This window comes from Phyllobates terribilis, unplaced genomic scaffold (assembly GCF_046119375.1).
Source record: "Phyllobates terribilis strain yellow unplaced genomic scaffold, ASM4611937v1 Scaffold_2__4_contigs__length_985480577, whole genome shotgun sequence".
NCBI lineage: Eukaryota > Metazoa > Chordata > Amphibia > Anura > Dendrobatidae > Phyllobates > Phyllobates terribilis.
Window position 1 is genome coordinate 143,907,606 of NW_027362762.1, and position 22,989 is coordinate 143,930,594.

Sequence of the window (22,989 nt, forward strand, 5' to 3'; positions counted from 1 at the left end):
CACTTGGCAGTGAGTTGAAGGACCTGCGCTGACGTCAGAGTCATGTGACGGGTCAAGTGACGCTGACGTCGGCAGGTCTTTCAATTCAAAGTTGCCGGCGAGGGAGAACGGATTGAGCAGGACAGCGCGGGCCATCGGAGGGTAAAGTATACATTTATTTTTTATTTTTACCATTCTCTCGGGTCTCACTATATAAATCCATGCCGGTTGCATGGATTTATATAGTGTGACCTAGTTGTCAAGCACTTTCCAAGTGATGCTAAAATCGCCTGGAAAGCGCTTGTCAATCCACATGCGGAAACGCATGTGAATCCGCATGTATTCCGCAGGAAAAACGCATGCACAATCTGCATGCGTTTTTTTCTGCCAGGGAGATGCAGAAATGATGCAGAAATTTTCTGCTTCATTTCTGCATCGTGTGCACATACCCTTATAGTTACACCCCTGACTCTTACTTTTATCCTTCCCCATCCCTCAGTTGGACTTGATGAACATGTGTCTTTTTTCAACCGTATTAACTATGTTATTATTCCTGTTATGTGCCATTACTGGGTGCAACACCTCTTTCCTATGATATCACTATGTGCATACTCTCTTTTCTGGGACATTAGCCATGTTTTGTTACACCACTGTGTGCACTATCCTTGCATGACGATGTTGTGTTTAGTATGTCTGTGTTAGGCCCCCTTCACACGTCCGTGTTTGCAGTACGTGTGGCATACGTTTTTTCCTCAATATCACATGTACTCATTATAACCTATGCTACTATGCACATGTTTTTTTCTGGCAGCACGGATGACAAGGGCCAATACAAGACTATGGGTCCAGGAAAAACACACAGAGCACACGGATGTGTTCAGTGTACAGACTGTCTGCTGTAAGTGTTTAACATTAACATTGTAAAGTATAGGAGAAGCTTTATCATTTATTTATTTATCCATACCAGAAAAACACTGATGGTAAAAACGGACACACGGATGGCACACTGATGGTAAAAACGGACACACGGATGAAACACTGATGGTAAAAACGGACACACGGAGGGCACACTGATGGTAAAAACGGACACACGGAGGGCACACTGATGGTAAAAACGGACACAAGGATGAAACACTGATGGTAAAAACGGACACGCGGATAACACACTGATGGGAAAAACGGACACACGGATGAAACACTGATGGTAAAAACGGACACACAGATGACACACTTATATAAAAACGGACACACGGATGACACACTGGTATAAAAACAGACACACGGATGACACACTTATGGTAAAAACGGACACGCTTATGGTAAAAACAGACATACTGATGACACACTGATGGTAAAAACAGACACACGGATGACACACTGATGACACCCATGGTAAAAACGGACACACTGATGGTAAAAACAGACACATGGAGGACACACTGATGGTAAAAACGGACACACGGATGACGCACTGATATAAAAACAGACACACGGATGACACACTTATGGTAAAAACGGACACACGGATGACACACTGATGGTAAAAACAGACACATGGAGGACACACTGATGGTAAAAATGGACACACGGATGACACACTGATGGTAAAAACGGACACACTGATGGTAAAAACGGACACACTGATGGTAAAAACAGACACGGATGACACACTGATGGTAAAAACAGACACACGGATGACACACTGATGGTAAAAACGGACACACTGATGGTAAAAACGGACACAGATGACACACTGATGACATTGATGGTAAAAATGGACACACTGATGACACACTGATGGTAATAACTGACACACGGTGAACACACTGATGGTGAAAACGGACACACAGATGACACACTGATGACACCTGTACCGTTTTTTCATGTACATGTTTAAACATGGACGTGTAAAGGAGGCCTTAAAGGAGATTTCCTAAATGCGCAAGTTTTTCACTATATATAGGATAAGGAATAACTTGTTGATTGTTTTGGGTCCGTACTCTGGCAATTTCCAGTGATCCTGAGAACGGGGCTTCGGACCCAGGGAATGGGGCTTCTCAGAACCCAATTTTGAATAGAGCAGTGATGCGCATGTTCGACGTCTGCTCCATTGATTCTCTAGGGGACTGTGCTCAGATATTGCTGGCAGTCTCACAATGAATGGAGATGAGATGGAGCATGCACACCTCGGCTTCATTCACCATGGGGCTCGGCACAGCTCCCCTCCCTGGGTTCTGTAACTTAACTGTGCACAATAATAATTTTCCATGGCAATACATTTTGTCACGTTCCCCCTTTTAGGACAAAGAAGCCAATATATGAGTCTCTAGGCGTCAATATGTTTACATCTAAATATTAAAATCAATTTCCCGAAAAGAAAATAAGAATCATTGTTAAGTATGACAACCAGATGTTCCATATCAGTGAAGCAGTGGAGGAAGGACGCATGTCCAGTTAACTCCATGTCCCGTTTTATATCTATGTCTGACCTAAGGGCGCTCACAAGAACGTCTGACTATCAAGCATGGATGTGCTACTGCTTACCATCATTGGAAACTGATAGTTGTCAATATCCAAAGGATAATTTCTTCTCATACAGTGGCATGCAAAAGTATTCACCCCCTTTGACTTTACCTATTTTGTTACATTACAACCTGTGTTTAAATATTTTTGTAATCTGATTTGTGTGTGATACATCAGCACTAAATAGTCTTAAGTTGGTGAAGTGAAATTATATTTATGGGATCAAATAACTAAAAATTGTCATGTGGTTATGTAGTCACCCCTTTTGCTATGAAGCCCCTAAAAATGTCTGGGTGCAAGCAATTACCTTCATAAGTCACATGCTTAGTGAAAGGAAGTCCCCCTGTGTGCAGTCTAAGTGTCTCATGGTCTGTCAGTATATACACACCTTTTCTGAAAGGCCACAGAGGCTGCAACACCATTAAGCAAGAGGCATCACTAACCAATCACCACCATGAAGGAGATCTCCAAACAAGTCAGGGACAAAGCTGTTGAGAAGTACAAGTCAAAGTTGGGTTATAAAAAAAATCCCATTCTCTGAGGATCCCCTGGAGCACCATCAAATCCATTATCATGAAATGGAAAGAGCATGGTACCACAACAAACATGCCTTTAAAAAGAGGGCTGCCCAGCAAAATTCTCAGCTCAGGCAAGGAGGGCATTAATCAGTGAGGCAGCACAGAGACCCAAGATAACCCTGAAGAAGCTGCAGAGTTCCCAAGCAGAGACTGGAATATCTGTCCATACGACCAAAATAAGCCATACACTCCATATAGGTGGCCTTTATGGAAGAGTGGGCAGAGAAAAGTCTTTACTTACACACAAAAATTGTAAGGCACATTTTGAGTTTGCCAAAATACATGTGGAAGACTCCCCAAATGTATGGAGGAAGGTGTTGTGGTGTTGTGGTCAGATGAGACCAAAAACCAACACAGCTCATCACCCCAAGAACACCATCCCCATAGTGAAACATGGTGGTGGCAGCATCATGCTGTGGGGATGTTTTTCGGCAGCAGGGACAAGGAAAATGGTCCAAGTCAAGGGAAAGATGGATGATGCAAAATACAGGGATATTCTTGAGCAAAACCTGTTTCACTCTGTGAGTGATTTGAGACTGGGACAGAGGTTCACCTCCCAACTAGACAATGGCCTAAAGCATACTGCTAAAGCAACACTCGAGTGGTTTAAGGGGAAACGTGTAAATGTTTTTCAGTGGCCTAGTCAAAGCCCAGACCTTAATCCAAATGAGAATCTGTGGTTAGACTTAAAGATTGCTGTTCACCAGAGGAAACCATCTAACTTGAAGGAGCTGGAGCAGTTTTGCCTTGGGGAATGGGAAAAATGCCAGTGGCAAGATGTGGAAAACTCATAGAGACTTCTCCAAAGCGACCTGCAATTGTAATTTCCACAAAAGGAGGCTCTACAAAGTACTGACTTTAGAGGGTGAATAGTTATGCACACTGAAGTTTTCAGTTATTTTATCCTAATTGTGGTTTGCTTCGCAATGAAAAGAAAACCAAATGTTCACAGTTGTAGGCATGTTCTTTACATGAATTGATGCGAACCATCAAAAAAAACAATGACATTCCAGGTTGTGAGGTAGCAAAACACGAAAAATGCCAAGGGGGTGAATACTTTCACAAGCCACTGTAGATAAAGGAAGTGTGGGCGGTCCACACTGTACTGCCGACACCACTGACTAGAGTGGTAGCTATGCCATCCTTCACTCAGGTCAGAGTTTCAGTTTGCTGCCCTAGACCTGTATCTAAATAACCTGTCCAAGGCAGAGCGACTTGTTGGCACCCTTCCTGACACCTCGAAGCTACTACCCTTTGGCTATATCCTTACCTCTAGGATAGCCAGATTTGTTGCTGCCAGTTAAATCTAGCCTTAAATTTCCCAATCAGCATACTGGCAATGCTCCTAGAACATCTAGGAGGCCTCCTATACTCCGGAAAGATTTAGCAAATCCCTAGGGTGTCATAGGAGCCTAATAGTATGTATCACTCCCTGAATATTCTCTGTGCATGGCGCCAGGATGCTGGGTTATTGGACTTAGCCCCGTCGCCCAGACCCATGTTCAGGGGCAGGTCTGAGGGTGTGAAAAGGGGCATGGCCTTCAAAATAAACGCTGTTAGGGAATAGGGTGTAAAAAGGACAAGGCCTGCACCCGAGGGGGATGTTTATGCGTTTAAGATTTTGGCAGTGTGCTTAGCACATCACAGTTCCAATTCTATTAGAGGAGAATTTCCAAAAATTGGTTTGGCAATGATGAATAGCAATTCCTTAATGAGTTTATTAATAATCATAATCGCTTCCTATACTAATACTGTAGGACCACAAGGAAATCAGATTTCCCAAGACTGGAAGGTGACTCATGGCTGACATCTTCTAAACCAGTAACATTGTGCCTTTGTCTTTATATATTTGATAGTATTAACTTGCTGTAATACAGAATTATTTCATAACACCGGAGATGCCGAATGTAGCGAGGACAGTTGTAATAATAAGATGAATGGACACTGGAAACCTATGTTCTCATGCTCCACAGCTGTATTCCTGCTAGGCCTCGCAGGTCATGTGTAACATTACCACTATTTCCAGCTGGATTGGTGAACTATTATCCCCCTGGAGGAAAAAATGTAACACTTTTGTGGAGTCATCACTGGAAAAGAACAGCCTCATCACTGCGGACCTCCCACAATCGAGCAAGAACCACAAGTATAAGAATCTCTAATGGAAAAGTAAAACTTTCTAGCATATCAAAGTTGTGAATAAGTGGCTGATAGTATTGAATAGGATAAATAAAAAAAGAAATAGAGTATACTTGCCTCTTCAGTACCAGCTGCTCGATTGCTTCAGCTTTGGTGGTCTCTGCTCTTACCTAAGCTAATGTATACCGAGATGACCTCTTCAATCTCCTGCCGCTCCAGCATCGCTTCTCCAATGCTCCTGTATTTTTATCTGGCTGGTATCTGTCTAATCCATTTATGTTTTTGTTACATTTATCAAATTGCTTTTACCAAATGCCTCCAAAACTAGCACAATGTCAGGCATAACGAAACGTTTCCCAGTGGGAAATACATTTGCATCATGTACTTGGACATTGGTCCACAAATCTTCAGATGTCTTTAAAACAACCGACTAAGCAGCTAAATGCCTTTTGTGACATTATCTGCATTAAAGGATTATTCCAATCTTCCTAAATGGTTATTATAAGCTGCTACCGCTTTGAAAAACAAGTACTTTTGTAATTGATTTCTTCTTAAAATTTACAGCGGTTCTTGAGATATCTACACTTTTATATTGTTTACTGCTCGTTGCCTAAGAGACCGACGACCGCCGCTGCTGTCTAGTTTGTAAGCACTGCACTGAAGCTTGCCGAGATTAGGAGCTAACAGCGCACTTCAGCGATCTTGGCCAGCTTTATAACAGTGCTTACAAGCTCAGTAGGAAAGAGCTTGTAAGCAGTGCACATATTCTGCTCTCTACCAGCAGTGGTCGGTCTCCAAGCTGTATGCAGAAGAAAAGTTTTAATAGCTCAAGAACAGCAATAAATTGCTTGTAATTACAAATACTATCCGACAATACCCATGTATGATGATGGACTAACCCTTTAAATACGTTAATATAAATGATGATGATGAGGATTAGATGATCTGCTTTAAGCACAGCCCATTCTGGGCAACCACTTTACATATTGTGACATGTATTGTCTTCTGGGAGAACCAGCTAAAGGAGATCTGTCACCAGCTTTTGCCACCTAATCTGAGAGCAGCAGAATGTAGGAATAAAGACCCCGATTCCAGCGATGTATTACTTAGTTTACTGGGCTGCTTGCTGTAGTTTTAATAAAATCACTGGTTTATCAGCAGGAGATTATCACTAGATGACTAATAAACCTGCTGTATTTAGTTCTCTGTACTTATGAGCTCTGTATAACCCCATCCCCGCCACTGATTGGCAGTTTTCTGCCTATGCACAGTGTAAACAGAAAGCTGCCAATCAGTAATGTGGGCGGGGTTATACAGAGCTCCGCATTCAGAGAACTGGTAGATCTGCAGCAGAGAAAACACTTTTATCAAAACTGTAGCAAGTAGCCCAGTAAGTGACACATCGCTGGAATCAGGGTCTCTGCTCCTACATTATACTGCTCTCATATGGGGCAGAAAAAAACTGGTGATAGATTTTCTATAACTATTCTTTCAGCAAGGCAGTGAGTGATATGTTTGAGTTCGGACCCATTGGTTGTTTTTAATAACCCTCATAGTTAGGGTCCAGGATCAGATTACCATCTTTTCTCAATTCTTTGTCATATATTTAATACCCTGCTCTATCAGTCAGGGAATAGTGAGCTGGAGAATGTATTTCCCATGAGGATATGAAAAAAATTCTAGCAACCTCAAGAGTCTGAAAGAAGAGTGTCACATTGTGGATCTGGCCCAGCGCCATGGAAGGCCCAGCGGTAGAAAGCTGATTCTAGTGCCAATGGATAATGTTGGCACAGGGGTGGAAGATGCGTCTCCCAACTACCATCATCCATTCATCCTTCATTTGATGATGGCTTTTCAGACTCTTTCTACTGGGATCTCACCAACCAAAACATGGTGATACCTGGGTTTCACCACTAGTGGTCACCATTCTTGTAAAAAAAAGAAAATGAAAAACATGTATATGGTACATGTTTTGGGGTTCAACGTTCTACCCCCAATATGACATTAAATAGATTTCTGAGAATCGTGTTACCTTTGGGTGAAAAATTAAAAATGTCCATTATAGAAAATGATATATGCATCCGAAGGAGCAGGATAATGACACAGTGGTGTATTCCTGCCATCACACTGGTTACAAGCATAGCAGAGAGGCGGGCTTTAATTTCAGCACAGGCGAGCCATTGGACAATGACAGGAGCAATGCTTGCTGGAAAATGAGGGAAAGTATATCCCAGTACATATAGTGGTGGTAGAATGCTGATGAATGCAAACTACTCAGGTACAAGAGTGAATGGCAAGCTACAGAGCGAGAGAGTCAGGACAGTTCGTGGAATATTCTACTGGTATAAAATAGTATGTAGGAGAAGTTTCTATTCTAAGCGGCCATAATGTACTGTCCTAGGCAACATTTAATGGATTTTACAGCTCGCATGACCCTTTTCTATATGGACCAATAGTCACAGGTGGGCTAGTGAGTATTACCGTCATTATAGAGAATATACAGCAGCAGCTGGAACAGAATCAGAGAATAGCCAGGAAGCTTTTTTTCAATACTAAAGTTTAATATTAGAAATGTGGAGTAGGAGGTGTAGACCGGCAGGACAGTGACCCTCTGCAGACCCTTTAATTACCCCCCTCCTCTGATCCAGGCGTGGGGACACAGCACAGACACACTATTATCTGCTGGTAATGTAGAGCTCTGGAGTCAGCCGTGCCAGTACTGAGGATGAGGAGAGCCTGCAGCCCAGGGCGTCTGCAGAGAGCGAAGTGGGAAGGAAAATCTAAAAGGGAGATTTAAAAGGAAATAATTAAAAGAACTTATGAAAGGACGTTGTTGTCCGTTATGAAATCTGGAGTTTCGCAGCAATCAGCATGTGAAGGTGCGTATTGTACGTGTTGTGTGGACGCCTATGTTTGTTTTTCCAACCGCTGCAATTTTTTTTTAAGTAAACACCTTATACTGTACATGAAAATGGAGACATCTTGACTTTTTGCATGATTGAAATAGTTTTTTATTAATTTGTTGGGGATCACATCTAAATGTCTTCTGGACAGGTTTTTGTGCCATTTTTTGGGGGACAGAATTATGGCTCGTCCCTCCATAACACAAATTAGACATGAAGGGATACTGTGATTGGGGTTGGAGACGTAGCAGCCGGACATGAGTCCGGGAGCTTGAGGGGTAAAGGCACTTGTCAAACCCATCTCATAAGTGACTTGATAGGTGGGGGAAGCTGCTACTGATTTTGCATTGGAGCCAAGGGATTTAAGTTTACACCTCGTCTCAGCTTCATTGTATTTTTGGGCTTTATTTTACTAACCGAGTGTGATCCGATTTTCTCGGATGAGGAGAAGATGGGAAATTTTTTTTATCTAGCCTCTCTATTCTGTCAGTCCGTAAAAATCAGACCGCACTCACATGTCATCTGAGTGCAGTCTGGTGTTTTCCACAGACTCATTGACTTGCATGGCCAAGTGCTATCTAATAATCGTATCCAACTCAGGTGTTCTGTGATTTTTTTTCCTTGAACTGGATCGGTCTGAGGAAATTATCGGACATGTCCACGGCCCGATAGAGTAATATTGGTCCAAGTGCGATCTGATGCTTTCTCAGATCGAGCTCGGACCAAAAATACGGTCATGTACACATGATTTGGAGCTAAGCTGACAAATGCGACTTAACTGGCTGACCAATTAATCTGTATAGGACGATAAGACGATGTTCTTTGGCAGATGTTGTGAAAAAAAAGGATCAGGCTTATTGAATCACAATATGCCCTATCCTTTTGTCCTCAAGGGAGATAAGCTGCTGCCAGCAGAAAGCTGTTTAGCCCCCATACACACTAGATCGCTGTCAGGCAAATGATGGTTCAGCAAATAGTTCGGTCATTGTTCCCATACACAGGAGAACTCACTCTGCAAACACTCCTGTGTTGTCTATGGGAGCGCCACTGTCAGACATCTCTGGGGGGCAACTTATCCTTTTGACAAAAAAGGGTCAAAAGTTCAAAATCGGACCTTCCAGATGCTTATTTCCCCCTGACATTCATCTGTTGGTGGCCTCCATACATTAAACTGGTGGATGGGAGCAATAATTGTTGGCTGGCAACTACTAACAGGGCATGAGCACCTTTATCACATCCACAGGTCTATACATTTGTGGATGTGCAGAAATGTGGATGACTTGTACTATAGTGGTGACTAATGATGGTAGGAAGAAGCACTGGATTAGAGACAAGAAGCTCGACTGATAGACGGAGGGCTGTGGATGCAATCCTCCTGGAGTTGTGCCCATCTGGATTATGTCAGTGCGTTAAATGGACAGAAGCCATAAATCTAGCAGGCAATAGCGTAATGTAGGACTAATACCGCTGGGTTACACTGGTTCAGCCCATCCATGTTCCTTGGAAAATAACATCATTTGCAGCAACTTGTTGTGAGGAAAGTTAAGCAATACATAAGGCCACGTGCACATACTGAGTATTTGATGAGTATTTTACATCAGTATTTGGAAGTCAAAACCAGGAGTGGGTGATAAATGCAGAGGTGGTGATGTGTTTCTATTATACTTTTTCTCTGGTTGTTCCACTCCTAATTTTGGCTGAGGTAAAAAACTCACCAAATACTGAACGTGTGAACGTGGCCTTAAGGGTACTGGGATAAACTTGTGGTCTTGTTAAGAATTGCAGTCGATCAAACCAAGAAGAAAAAATATATGAATACTCAATATATCTGTGTTTTTTTGACTTGGCCAGATTCTGATTCATCATTTCCATTTTGTGTTTATGCTACAGTTTTCTAGTAATAGCCTGCGTTTCTCATGCAGAAAAAAAACCCCATCAAAAACGCTAAATGTGAACATACCATAAACGAGGTGTACACAGATGTCCTGTAGAACCCCATTATGGAGCTGGTTTACGATTCTCGAGACATCACAGTCCATATTCCATGACTAGGGTATTGTAAATGTCTACGGCAATAACAAAGGCATAACACTGAGCGACGAGGGAATATATGGCCACAGCAGCCTTTACAAAATATATATGTCCAAATATAAATAATATTTTCCACTGAGGAGATGATGGATGGCCCCCAACACCAGGCAGTCGCACCCCTCCACCTTGGGGGTTAACACTTATCACGGTGCTGCCCACTCTACAGTTTTAATGTGTTTTCCTGGAACTGCCCCAGCAAGAAGTAAATCACAACTCGATAATGAGGGGTAACCATACCTCCGATGGTACCCCAACCCCATTAATCCGGCCCACCCCTGACCTCCTCACCTCCACCTGCTACAACAGAAATATAGAAAACATAATTTAAAAAAGTCAATCCACCTCTAGAAATGTATTAAAACAAAATTATACAGTAAGAGCGGGAGGGTGGGTCGTTGACTGGACTAGGATCTGCCGGTAAAGACAATGGTCCTCGGTTCCTCCTCTTCTTTTAAGGTACCACCTATTATGTCCAAACCCTATCCAGAAACCTCCTACGCCAAGCTTAGTCCCATACCTATGTGACCTATAACTGTCACCCACTCCTCCTCCCTTTACCCCTATGAACTTACCAAACACCAAATCTAGCATTTAAAGGGTTTTTTCCATTTTAGGAAACCCTTGCTGCCTGAGCAGTTTGCTTTAAAAAACCCCAGACAGTTCTTTACTCACCTGCCCCAGGTCCAGCGCTGAGTCTCTGCTGCTGCTTCCGCTGTCTGTTGTAGACTGTAGCACTGACATAATGTTGGCAGCGCTACAGCTAATCAATGAGCTCAGCGGCTCCTGCCATCAAACCAGCCAGAGCTACAGAGCTCAGTTATTGGCTCCAGCTCTGTCGACATAACGTCAGAGCTATAGACAATAACAGACACCATGAGCAGCAGCACAGACTCAGTTCTGGACCTGGGCAGGGTGAATAAAGCACCATTTGTTTTTAAAGCAAACTACAGCTGGGGAACAGAAGTTTTCTAAAACTAGAAAACTCCCTTAAGACGAGCATATTAAAAATTGTGCATATTTAGACCAGAAAAAAACAGACGATTTTTTATCTGTATGGTAGTTTGTTTGTCATCAGCATATCTGTATTTAGAATCCAACTAACATCTGTTTTTTACATTCATAATAAAAAAAATACTGAAAGCCCCAATATAGTTTCCTATATAATCTATGCAATTAATCCATCAGGGTTTTGTCCTTATGGCATCCATTTGTTTTGTGCACACATTGAAATCTATATGTGAGTCTTACCTAAAAATGGATGAGACTAGGGTGTGCTGTGATCTATTCCTTGCAAACTATTAATCCATATAGAAAAAGGTTCATGCGAGCTTCCACATTGATTAACATCGGTCTGTGCGCTGTCCGTGGTCGGTCTGTCTTGTGTCCGGACAGCGCACGGAGTGACAATCTGCTTGTGTAAATTTAGCCTTAGAGCAACCATTGAATTTTCTGATGTTTTCATTAGCTTTATGTTTTACGCACAGACTTTTTTGGGTTTACTCCATCTACTTTCATAGTTCTATGCTGAAATCTTTCTAAGGTCCATGAGTCATCAGAGGGTTTCATGATGTAGGAGAAACTTGGCCACACATGAGTACTTTTATGGTCCCTGCCTTGGATATTACAAGAAGCCCAGTGTTGTCTCCTATGTGTTCTCTGTCCATTCAGCACCGCTGTGTGTTCCAGGCGGCAGGGGCCGCACCACGCCTACGGTCAGGAGTTAAAGTTACTAAAAATAATTTTAGGGCAAAATTATCCCTGTATAAAATCTGAGCTGTTCCAGTTTCTATGCTGGACACGTTTATGCCTTATCTTATAGAAATGAGCGAATCTTCAAAAATTCTCCCGTCCAATCAGACAATGCGGATTTACTGCAAACTGTTAATTCTGAGTGGATTCCGCTATCTTTTCTTCCCAATATCTACCGCTTTGAGTATGTACTATATTATTGCGGTATGTATAATGTATATATTGCCTGCCTTAGAGCTTCCCTGCTTGGTTTTCGGGCAGTCATTAGTGTTCGCATTCTGCCTACTCAATATTATATCTTATCCTTAGCAGAGTGGATGACACATGTCTGCCGATGCTCCATGACTGATGGACATCCTCAAAAATGAAGACCTTGAAGAGATAGGAGTTATGAGCTTAGGGAAGCATATGCTGGCCAATACTGGATGTACACTACCGTTCAAAAGTTTGGGATCACCCAGACAATTTTGTGTTTTCCATGAAAACTCATACTTTTATTTATCAAATGAGTTGCAAAATGATTAGAAAATATAGTCCAGACATTGACAAGGTTAGAAATAATGATTTTTATTAGAAAGAATAATTTTCTCCTTCAAACTTTGCTTTCGTCAAAGAATGCTCCCTTTGCAGCAATTCCAGCATTGCAGACCTTTGGCATTCTAGCTGTTAATTTGCTGAGGTAATCTTGAGAAATTTCCCCCCATGCTTCCTGAAGCCCCTCTCACAAGTTGGATTGGCTTGATGGGCACTTTTTTCGTGCCATACGGTCAAGCTGCTCCCACAACAGCTCAATGGGGTTGAGATCTGGTGACTGCGCTGGCCACTCCATTACAGATAGAATACCAGCTGCCTGCTTCTTCCCTAAATAGTTCTTGCATAATTTGGAGGTGTGCTTTGGGTCATTGTCCTGTTGTAGGATGAAATTGGCTCCAATCAAGCGCTGTCCACAGGATAAGGCATGGCATTGCAAAATGGAGTGATAGCCTTCCTTATTCAAAATCCCATTTAACTTGTACAAATCTCCCACTTTGCCAGCACCAAAGCAACCCCAGACCATCACATTACCTCCACCATGCTTGACAGATGGCGTCAGGCACTCTTCCAGCATCTTTTCAGTTGTTCTGCGTCTCACAAATGTTCTGTGTGATCCAAACACCTCAAACTTTGATTCGTCTGTACATAAAACTTTTTTCCAATCTTCCTCAGTCCAATATCTGTGTTCTTTTGCCCATATTAATCTTTTCCTTTTATTAGCCAGTCTCAGATATGGCTTTTTCTTTGCCATTTTGCCCTGAAGGCCAGCATCCCGGAGTCGACTCTTCCCTGTAGACGTTGACACTGGCGTTTTGCGTGTACTATTTAATGAAGCTGCCAGTTGAGCTGTGAGGCGTCGATTTCTCAAACTAGAGACTCTAATGTACTTGTCTTGTTGCTCAGTTGTGCAGCGGGGCCTCCCACTTCTCTTTCTACTCTGGTTAGAGCCTGTTTGTGCTCTCCTCTGAAGGGAGTCGTATACACCGTTGTAGGAAATCTTCAGTTTCTTGGCAAGTTCTCGCATGGAATAGCCTTCATTTCTAAGAACAAGAATAGACTGTCGAGTTTCACATGAAAGTTCTCTTTTTCTGGCCATTTTGAGAGTTTCATAAAACAAACAATTGTAATGCTCCATATTCTCAACTAGCTCAAAGGAAGGTCCATTTTATAGTTTCTCAAATCAGCCAAACCGTTTTCAGCTGGGCTAACATACTTGTGCAAGGGTTTTCTAGGGTTTTCTAAACATCCATTAGCCTTCTTACACAGTTATCAAACACAATGTACCATTAAAACACTGGAGTGTTGGTTGTTGGAAATGGGCCTCTATATACCTATGTAGATATTGAAATAAAAACAAGACGTTTGCAGCTAGAATAGTCGTTTACCACATTAACAATGTATAGAGTGTATTTCTGATTCATTTAATGTTAGCTTCATTGAAAGAAAATGTGCTTTTCTTTCAAAAATAATGAAATTTCTAAATGACCCCAAACTTTTGAACGGTAGTTTATATTTATTATTCAATGCATCTGTCAGGTGCCAAATTCTAGAAGAAGAAATAAACCAATGTTTGCCATAGCTTTGGTGATCAGTAGAAAAGAGATAAAAAGAAAGAAAGCTCTTACATGTGTAGGACCGTGGTATGTGCAGACTTTTTGTAATACAAGTTACATACACTTGGAGTGTTCGTTGCGCTATGCAAAAACACTCAGAAGGAAGGACGCAGCTTAATCTCGGTTTTAGATGCTTTGGTGGAGTCAATTTGAAGATACGAATATGTTCACCGTCCAACTCTGGGCGCTGTCATGTGTTAATTAAGTAATCTCTGCTGGAGTATTTCAGTGGGGGAGAGATGTAAAAGTACAATGAAAAGGTAACAACCACAACGCGTTTCAGCTTCCAAGATTGGAGCCTTCATCAGATGATTTACATTTCATGATGGTTCCAATTCTGGAAACTAAAATTTGTTATAGTTGTTACATGTTAATGATACTTTTTAAATAATAAGTCTCTCATTGAAATAATCCAGCGGAGATTATTTAATTAACGCATGACAGCACCTTGAGTTGGATGGTGAACATATTCATAGCCTTGGTGAGGACCGATAAATAAAATCCTTCCAAACAATGAGGCTGCACAATAGACAGATTGTTGAAAAATTGGGTTGGCAAATGGAGCAATTGTCCAGTGGGGTCTACCAATCAGTTTTCCATAGTCCTCATCAACAGAAAGACAAGAGAGCATGAAAAGACTGAGAGCGTACCTTCAGCAACAGAAAAGTTTTACTACTTGGCAGGAGATAATAACACATTACTTATTACTTAGGGTTTGAGCTCCATTCACATGTCTGCACTGCTGAGTATGGAACAAAAGATCCCATCCAGCATACATTGTTTCCCCGATAGTAGACATTGAGGAACAGTGGGACTTTTACATATTAGAATGGTATCCGAGTAACTGCAATTTTATTTTTTTCACGACTCATCAGTATTAGTGAAGATGAAAAAAACTTTGTTATAAGTCTTGTAGGAGAAAAATGTCTCTTCTTCACTTACCATCAATTCTTCTTTAACTGCACTGATACTTTACTATCAAAAATTGCTCAAATCTGTCTACAGTTCTGTCTTCAGGGAGAGATCAAATTATATAATAACTCTGTAGAGATGGGAGGGGAAGAAGCTGAAGGGACACAGAAGCAGAGAGACACAAACAGAAACCTCTGAGGTGTATATTAACTAATTCAGTCCCCAACCTTTATGTGCATCCAGATCTGCTCTTCTGTGTGGGGCTACTCACAAAAGCCACCACTCCGCTCTTCATAACTTTTTGTTAGACCTGATGCTAATGCACCAAGATGGCACACACCCACACCACACATGGACCTGCGAGCAATGTGCGGCTCTCAAGGCACAGGTTGGGGACCCTTGAACTAGAACTAGCAGTTGGGAAGACTGATAAAAAATTCAGGATACAAGTCATATCACAGCCAGAAAGTGTTATTCTTCATGTGCACACACATGACAATATATTCCGAGAAGTCACCTGAAAGTACAGATATTCTCCAAGCTTATTTTATCCTTATGGCACTGCCCTTCACCAACCTTGATCCGGCTCTGCACAGACGGGCAATAGACGCATTTATGGTAATGAGCTGTGTGACTTAAGAAAGACAAGTGGTGAAGCACGTATTACAGTCAACTACCTGCCCTGAAGGGGTCACGTGGGTAAAGTAGTAGCCCTGGCTCTATGGTGGGATGGTGGGCATAGATGACAGCTCAGCCCAGAGCTTAGTCATCAGTGCTGCTCTTTGCCCATAGGTGACGCTATATGTGATGTTATATTGTGGCTAGGACAGTCTGCTATGTAATGGGACTTGATTTTACAGCTCTGGTCGAAAGCTGGACATACATATTATATTATAAATGTAAAAAACACACCTTTTCCAGGCGACGCGTTTCTGACCTGTCCCGTCCTTAGTCTGAGCCTTTGAAGTTTCTATAAAGATTTCATAAAGCATCTGCATTTTTATGGTAGAAAATGAGTTCTGGGTCAGGTTTTGGACTGTCGCTTTGCCTAAGAATTGCCTTGCACAGATCAGGTTTGCTGATTGACAGCTAATGTTACAGTGTACATAGACATTACCCCTGCCATCAGTCATACATTGTGGATTTCTGCAGCCAGTTCTCACGTTCACCACCAATAACCTTATAAATCACAGGACAGAAGTGACTGATCTAATGATTACAGCAGTTGCGGGGATATTTCCGAGCTCGCCCTTGTGCTAACATCACTGGTATGAACTGGGCTATAACTGGATTTAGCTGCCATGACCTCTATTCCTTCTCCCTTCTCTTTCACATTCCTTCTGTTCTCCATTTCATCCCGGGCCCCCTCCTCTCGCTGTCCAGCTGCTGGACACTCACAGAACATTCTTGTAATATCAGGGGACATGTCTTTCCCTTATCATAAGAGTGACATCCGGGAAAGAGGGAGGAGGACTGTGTTTCTTTCCTAATGCATGGGACAATTTTTGTTCTTGTAATTCCCACCTTCGCAGGGTGACTTTCCGGAAGAGAAGTCTTATATTTATAGTGAACGGAAAATCCCTTCCTCGCTCTTGCTGCCGGTTACCATAAATATCCCAGGTTAATAAACATTTTTGTGGGCACGTATAAAAATGAACATTTCTCCTGCCCATAATGCCCCGGGAGTAGACGTCTGACATTTAATTAAAGTGCAAATTACTCACTACGGCGTGAGTTCCCGATGACTGAAATATATACTTACGCAATTCCTATTTGCAAGCAGATCTGTCACTAGATTTCACACAATACAGTTTATACTACATGCATTATTACATAGATGTCTTAGTCCTGATGAGGCTGGCGCACTTACTTTGAAAGTCCATGTCAGAATAGCTGTATAATCCTTTTTTAAAAATTTCTTGCCTGACGTTAAACAGAGCAGAGCTGGACTCATAAAATGCCTACTTTCATATCAAGACTATACAGCCATTCTGACATGGATTTTTAAAGTAAATACACCAGCCTCATCCAGACTCAGAAATATTACTATTAATGAATTTATGAAATTTTAATTCAGAGATAAGATGAAGCACACTGTGTCAAACGCGCGTCGGGTTGGCCGGGCACTAGGAACCTCCTTTTCCTTGGTTGGTACTATGCACTTGATTATGCTGTAACATTGTTTAAAGTAATTGATATTTTTGGTGCTTTTCTCGGCTGTGTGTGATTCCAGTTGCCACATTATATATGTTGGATGTCTAGCATTACTATTTTAATTTCTGCTTGTTGATTATAAGTCGCACCACTATATATACTTGTACCATATTATTATTACTGGTATCATTCACCATTGACTATTGCACCTTCTTTTTATTTGTACGTGCTTCATTCACTTACTCATCATTCCTTCATACATGTCCATCTGTATTGTGCCACCCCTCGGGGCTTCTAACTGTCGTGACCATTTTTCCTTATGTCTGGATTTTTTAATTAGGTAAATTGCAAGATTGCTTTGCTTTACAAGCACTTTGCAATGTTACCCATGTAATTTTGTTGAGTTCACCCAGTTAAATGGAGTTTGCCATCCCAAACTAACAGTATGAACTAAGCACATAGCCTTGCAGGGTATAAAGCACCTAGAAAAATCGCACCTTTATTGTTTTAATCGCTGCCACAATTCGGCAAAAAACTGAAATGTAATCAAATATGCTAATTTCATGCTTGGTGCACACTCAGTGTGGCCAAGAAGCACAGTGCACGGCTCTCCCCCACTGGTTTTGCATGTCCCTGCCTCCCTCACTGGTTGGTGATTGACAGCACTGGTTTGCCTGCGCTTTCTCTGCCTACAGTGCTTACTCCAGGCAAGTCAGCGCTGTCGGTCACCAATGAGGGATGCAGGGACATGCGAAACCAGTGAGGACAGCAGTGCTTCTTGGCTACACCAAGGGTGCACCGAGTATCTAATTAGCGTATATGATTAAACCATAGTTTCTACAGAAAGGACACCGTGATTCAAACACTAAGGCCACGTTCACATGATCAGTATTTGGTCAGTATTTTACATCAGCATTTGTAAGACAAAACCAGGATTAGGTGATAATACAGAAGTGGTGACGTGTTTCTATTACATTTTTCCTCTGATTGTTCCTCTCCTGGTTTTGTTTCTATTATACTCTTTGTTCCACTTCTGATTTTGACTTACAAATACTGATGTAAAATACTGACCAAATACTGAACGTGTGAACGTGGCCTAAGGCTGGAGCTACACAGCGATTTTGGTTTTGTGGCAAAAGATCAATGACAGATAACACCTCTATACACAGCTGATAAGACAGGATCCACCATTCACAATAAGTGATGTCGCAGCTCCCCTGCTCCCCTTCCCTTCACAATAAACTTTACACACACTCACTAGATGCTTCAATACAAAATATAGGGTCAGAATCTGTTCATTGCTGCTAATGTACATGTGAAATTCCTGAAACAGCCATAGTGGCCAGTATGAAAATTGCAAGATTTTTATTTTTAATACAGATTGCGGTATGGGGATTAAAAAAATTGACAAAAAATAAAAAAATAAATACATTTAACACGAAAAATCTAATTTAAACAATTGTTTTCTTAACTTTGCTTTAATATAGAATGGAAGTTTTTACATGAGGAGAGCTGACAGGTTCTCTTTAGGTCTGTTTTATTAGTTTTTCATTGTGTATCTTTGTGAAAAGTAACAATTCGTCCTATCAATACTAGTCATCAGTGTAGCTACATATTGAACAATTAATGAAGTGCTTCCTGTGGCTGTGTATAGAAGAGGCATCCCATGAAGGACTTCCTATCAGAAACTGATTCATTGTTGTTTAATGATTTCCTGTTTGGAAACTGCAGAGTATTCCTCCTGTTATCTCTTCCTGCTGTGATCCGCTGCTTGTCACACGCGGCACACACAATACGCAAGATCGCTTCCAATCAACGCAGTGTCGCACAAAGAATTAATGCCAATAAGACACTTGATGACATTCAGAGAATTTGTGAACTTTACAGGTCCCTTTACAGTTGCCTCTCCGTTCCAAAGTTATGCTCCCTGGTAATGGTGCAAATTTCTACTTCAAACTACTGGGCGTGTACCACTGAACTTCTCTGTGGGCATTTGCTTTTTCTACTCTGATTCCGGCCAATCAAAACACAGCCACACCCATAGAGAAGCTCTGTGGTACAAGCCCTGTTGGTTAAAGGGAAAATTTGTATCTTTATTACTGGTGTGGGTGGAAGCTGTCAGGAAAATGTATTCCAAACCGGTCAGGGTGATCGGAAAGCTGGACCCTCAGGTTGGTGGGCAAGTGAATCTGTGGCTTGTCGGATCCACAGGAAGGGTGGGCCAGGAGGTTGGCTTAAAGGGGCGATCTGTAAATCACCCCTTACGTCACCTCAAAGAGGGGGAGATGTCAGGAAAATATTAATGTCAGGGACATATTAACAGAATATTAGCCCCTTCTCCCATGCTCTCTCCTGTAGTGTTTGTCCAGAGATAACAATTATAAAGTGTCTTACTGCAAATTATCACCACTTGTCAGCACCGAGCTGTCCCATTCTGTTCTGCACAAAAGCCCCAATTAGCACACGCCTGAGAAATAGCTTATGCAAACAAGGCCAGCCAAGGAGTGTTGTAACTTCGTTAGGAAGCAAGCATCTTGTCTCTGAAAGACGCAGGAGGTAATTAAAACTCAGGCTTGCACTAATTTGCGTGTAACCGTGAGGCTGCTTCCCGAGCCTCAAAGGGAAATTTGCAGACGAGCTGACTCTGATATGAACTATGAAATATTATGAGTTCTATACGTCCGACAGTAACGGGACCCATATGTTTAGTGACCAAATCAGCCCAGGAATGTATAGGTAGTTTTCCAGGGCTGTAGGCAAAATCAGGTAGCTGTAGCACAAAAACACCAGAATAGTAGACTGCAGCTATGCGATGTGTGGTCTCTAAAAAAAGATAAAATCATAAGAGAAAAAATGGCGCAGGTTGCAAGCTTCTGCGATCAATGAGCGATAAGTTATTGCAGAAGATAGCGTTTTTAATAAAAATGTACAGGCTGGAGACCGGCCCACATGATGTCACCACCAGGGGCGTGTGGCAAGATCTCCCCTTAGGTATAAGAGAACCCATGGAGAAGACAGGGGCACTCATTGCCAGGGGAGAATAAGAATTATAAGCAATGGGTCCTGTTCAATAACAGCATAATCCAACTGGAGATCCCCTCCTCCACCTATATTGAATCGTTTCCATGATCGTATAGTGTAAGTTGTCTTCGTTTTACCGTTTATTTTATGCAACTGCCTATGTGTTTTAATGTCTCCTTTGTAACATCCTTGTATATATTTTTCCTAAACACTACCTCCCTTTTGGATTAAATATAAAATTTAATAGTTCTGTTTCTTTTGTTCTGTAATCGTTCCCTTCCCCGAAGCCATATACGCTACCAAAACACAGATGTCCGGCCAGGCCTGTATTATATTTCAAACTCAGCCGGTGGTGGCAGAGAATATTAATAATTGGGCTATCGTGAAGCTGACAGTGACCGTACGGAGGGCGTTAAACACAGATTCCAGGCTTTGGAATCCCCGAGGTGTGGCGCCATACGCTTACTGGTCGCTTGCCGTTATCCACGTAGCAAGTAGTCTGGATCATGTGCTCGCGACTTCGGACGAAATACGGACAGCGTGACGGCACGGTGAGATATTGCGTGATCTCCCCGGTGTCGTCCCTCTGTGTGTGTTGGAATTCCTGACAGAAGCTATAACTCTTTGAAACAAAGGGGCACAGAAGAAAAAGAAAAACTGTTCCAAAGCAGCCCCAATTGGAGGAGGCTGAAGTTTCATAGTTTTTAAGGTTGCAGGTAGAATGAAGTCCATCGAGTTTAACCTATAACCTAACATGTTGATCCAGAGGAAGGCAAAAACGAATAGCTCTATATTAGGGGAATAATTCCTTCCCGACTCCACATACAGCATAGAATTAAATTAAAAAATCCAGTGAAAGGTCTTTAAATTTCAGTTTACATAAATAGGGTAATTTTTTTTTTTTTAGACTAATGTCTGTCGGACCTACCATTATCGACAGGTTTGGATGACGGTCCATTGTATGGGGGCGCCGGCCGACAGATGGTCAGGAGAGATGTAATTCTATTTCGGACAGTCGATTGCATTCTTCTCCCATGGATAAGCCAGTGGCCATTGGCTCTCTAACAGAACACAGGAGGGCTTAGCTGAATGAGCGCTCCTGTATATTCGAGAGTCAACTGAGATATCTGCCAACCGAATGATCAGCAAAGCATCATTTAGCCAACAGCCAACTAATGTTTATGGCTGGCTTAAGATATCAGTGACCTATATCATGTCAGTGGGGTTTCGACAGGTGATACTCGGAGACACAGCTGTCAAAAGTACCATGTTTATGGAGATGGTCCAGCACGGCTTTGTTCCCTGTGTAATGGTTGCTCTTGGGTGTTGCTTCTTATATCACACTCATTTCATTGGGAGCTGTGCTGCAATACCGGGCCAAGGTCCCAGGCGTTAAATTCCCACCGATATGACATCGATATTGTAAGGTTAAAACATCAATATTTTAGTCCTGGACAAAGTATAGAGGAAAATTGTATAAGCTATTATAAAAAAACAACAACATATTTTCTATCACTTTTTTGAGATTCTTTTTCCTAGCAGTAATGATTTCATAGTTATGCCTGACGCGCGTTACAGCAACGGCCCTGGTGACAGTAGCCCCGCACAACACAACACAGCTATTAAATGTGCTGTATGGAAACATGCAGTGTGAGATCATGCAGAAAACTCCCAGAAGTTAGCCAAATTGGAAAATATGTACTTCGGTGCATATCAGTGACTGAGCCATAGAGATAATATACTCTAAATATGGTTTAAATTTATACGCAGATATCATGATCGCTTCTAGCTCATGTCTTGTGGTGATAACCTAATTCTCATGTTATTACAGGGATTGATATAATCCTGTGCTGAAAACTTCGTCCCCTCAGGGACTTAAAAATAAAGGTAGACATCTGTCAAGAGCTTAGAGGTGTCCTCCAGATTTTAACCATTCAGCACCTTTTCTTTTTTCTGTTTGATCAGTGCATAAATATTCATATACTAGATGGTTGCCTGATTCTAACGCATCGGGTATTCTAGAATATGTATGCGGCCGACCGGGCGCGACTAATCAGCGAAGCAGTGTTTAAATGGGTTGTGCACTACTTTAAATTAACCCCCCAATGTATCCCCCCGGGGCCCTAATGAATTTTGAAATTACGTCATGTTGTCAATACTGCTTGTGACAACATCGCTGACCACGCACAGCCAGCACGTAATTCCACCGGCTGCAGCCGGCTCTTGCTTTCGCTTACATCACGACTATTTGTGGCTGCAGCCAGGGGTCTCCTGTTCTGCGTACCACGGTCAATGACGGGCTGTGGGCAGGGTTATCCCCCATTGTGTCACACCCAGCATCCACCGTAAATTTGGCGCCAATCAGCGAACCGTGTTAGTGAGGACCGGGGAGCGGCGCTGCCTGTGTGGGTACTTCCGCTGCGAGCAGCCGGGAGATAACTAACTAGCGCCGGTCATCTCCCGGCTGCATCGCCGCTGACCTCCATGCGGCTACCGTCGGGAGATCAGCGGCTAGGGCCGCTAATCTCTCGACGGCAAGTGTGAAGGGATTACCGGGGAGCGAGGCCGCCGGTCGGGGCACTTCTGCTGCGAGCAGCCGGGAGATGACCGGCTAGCTGCGTCGCCGCTGATCTCCCGACGGTGGCCTGCGTGTTTCAAATCCGGCGCCAATTCACGGCCGGGCTGCGTTGGTCGCGGCCGGCTGCAACCAATCAGAGAAACGGTGTTTTAAATTTCGCGCCAATATCGCTGGCAGCCTCTATAAGTCTTAATTTATAATATTTTAAAAAATGCATC

The 22,989-nt window shown here is 42.4% G+C and overlaps 1 protein-coding gene across 4 annotated transcripts in view; it reads left to right on the plus strand.

The window, feature by feature from the left end:
* The window catches only part of TNS2 (tensin 2), a 180,121-nt gene that overhangs the window by 23,401 nt on the left and 133,731 nt on the right, over window positions 1–22,989 (plus strand). Inside the window, exon 1 of one of the 4 annotated variants that reach the window (XM_073662927.1) lies at window positions 7,879–8,095. The exons of the other annotated variants lie outside the window; for them this stretch is intronic. The gene's annotated coding sequence lies outside the window, so the exon portion shown is untranslated. Of the gene's footprint in view, window positions 1–7,878; window positions 8,096–22,989 lie in introns of those variants that run through there. 4 annotated transcript variants of the gene reach the window in all.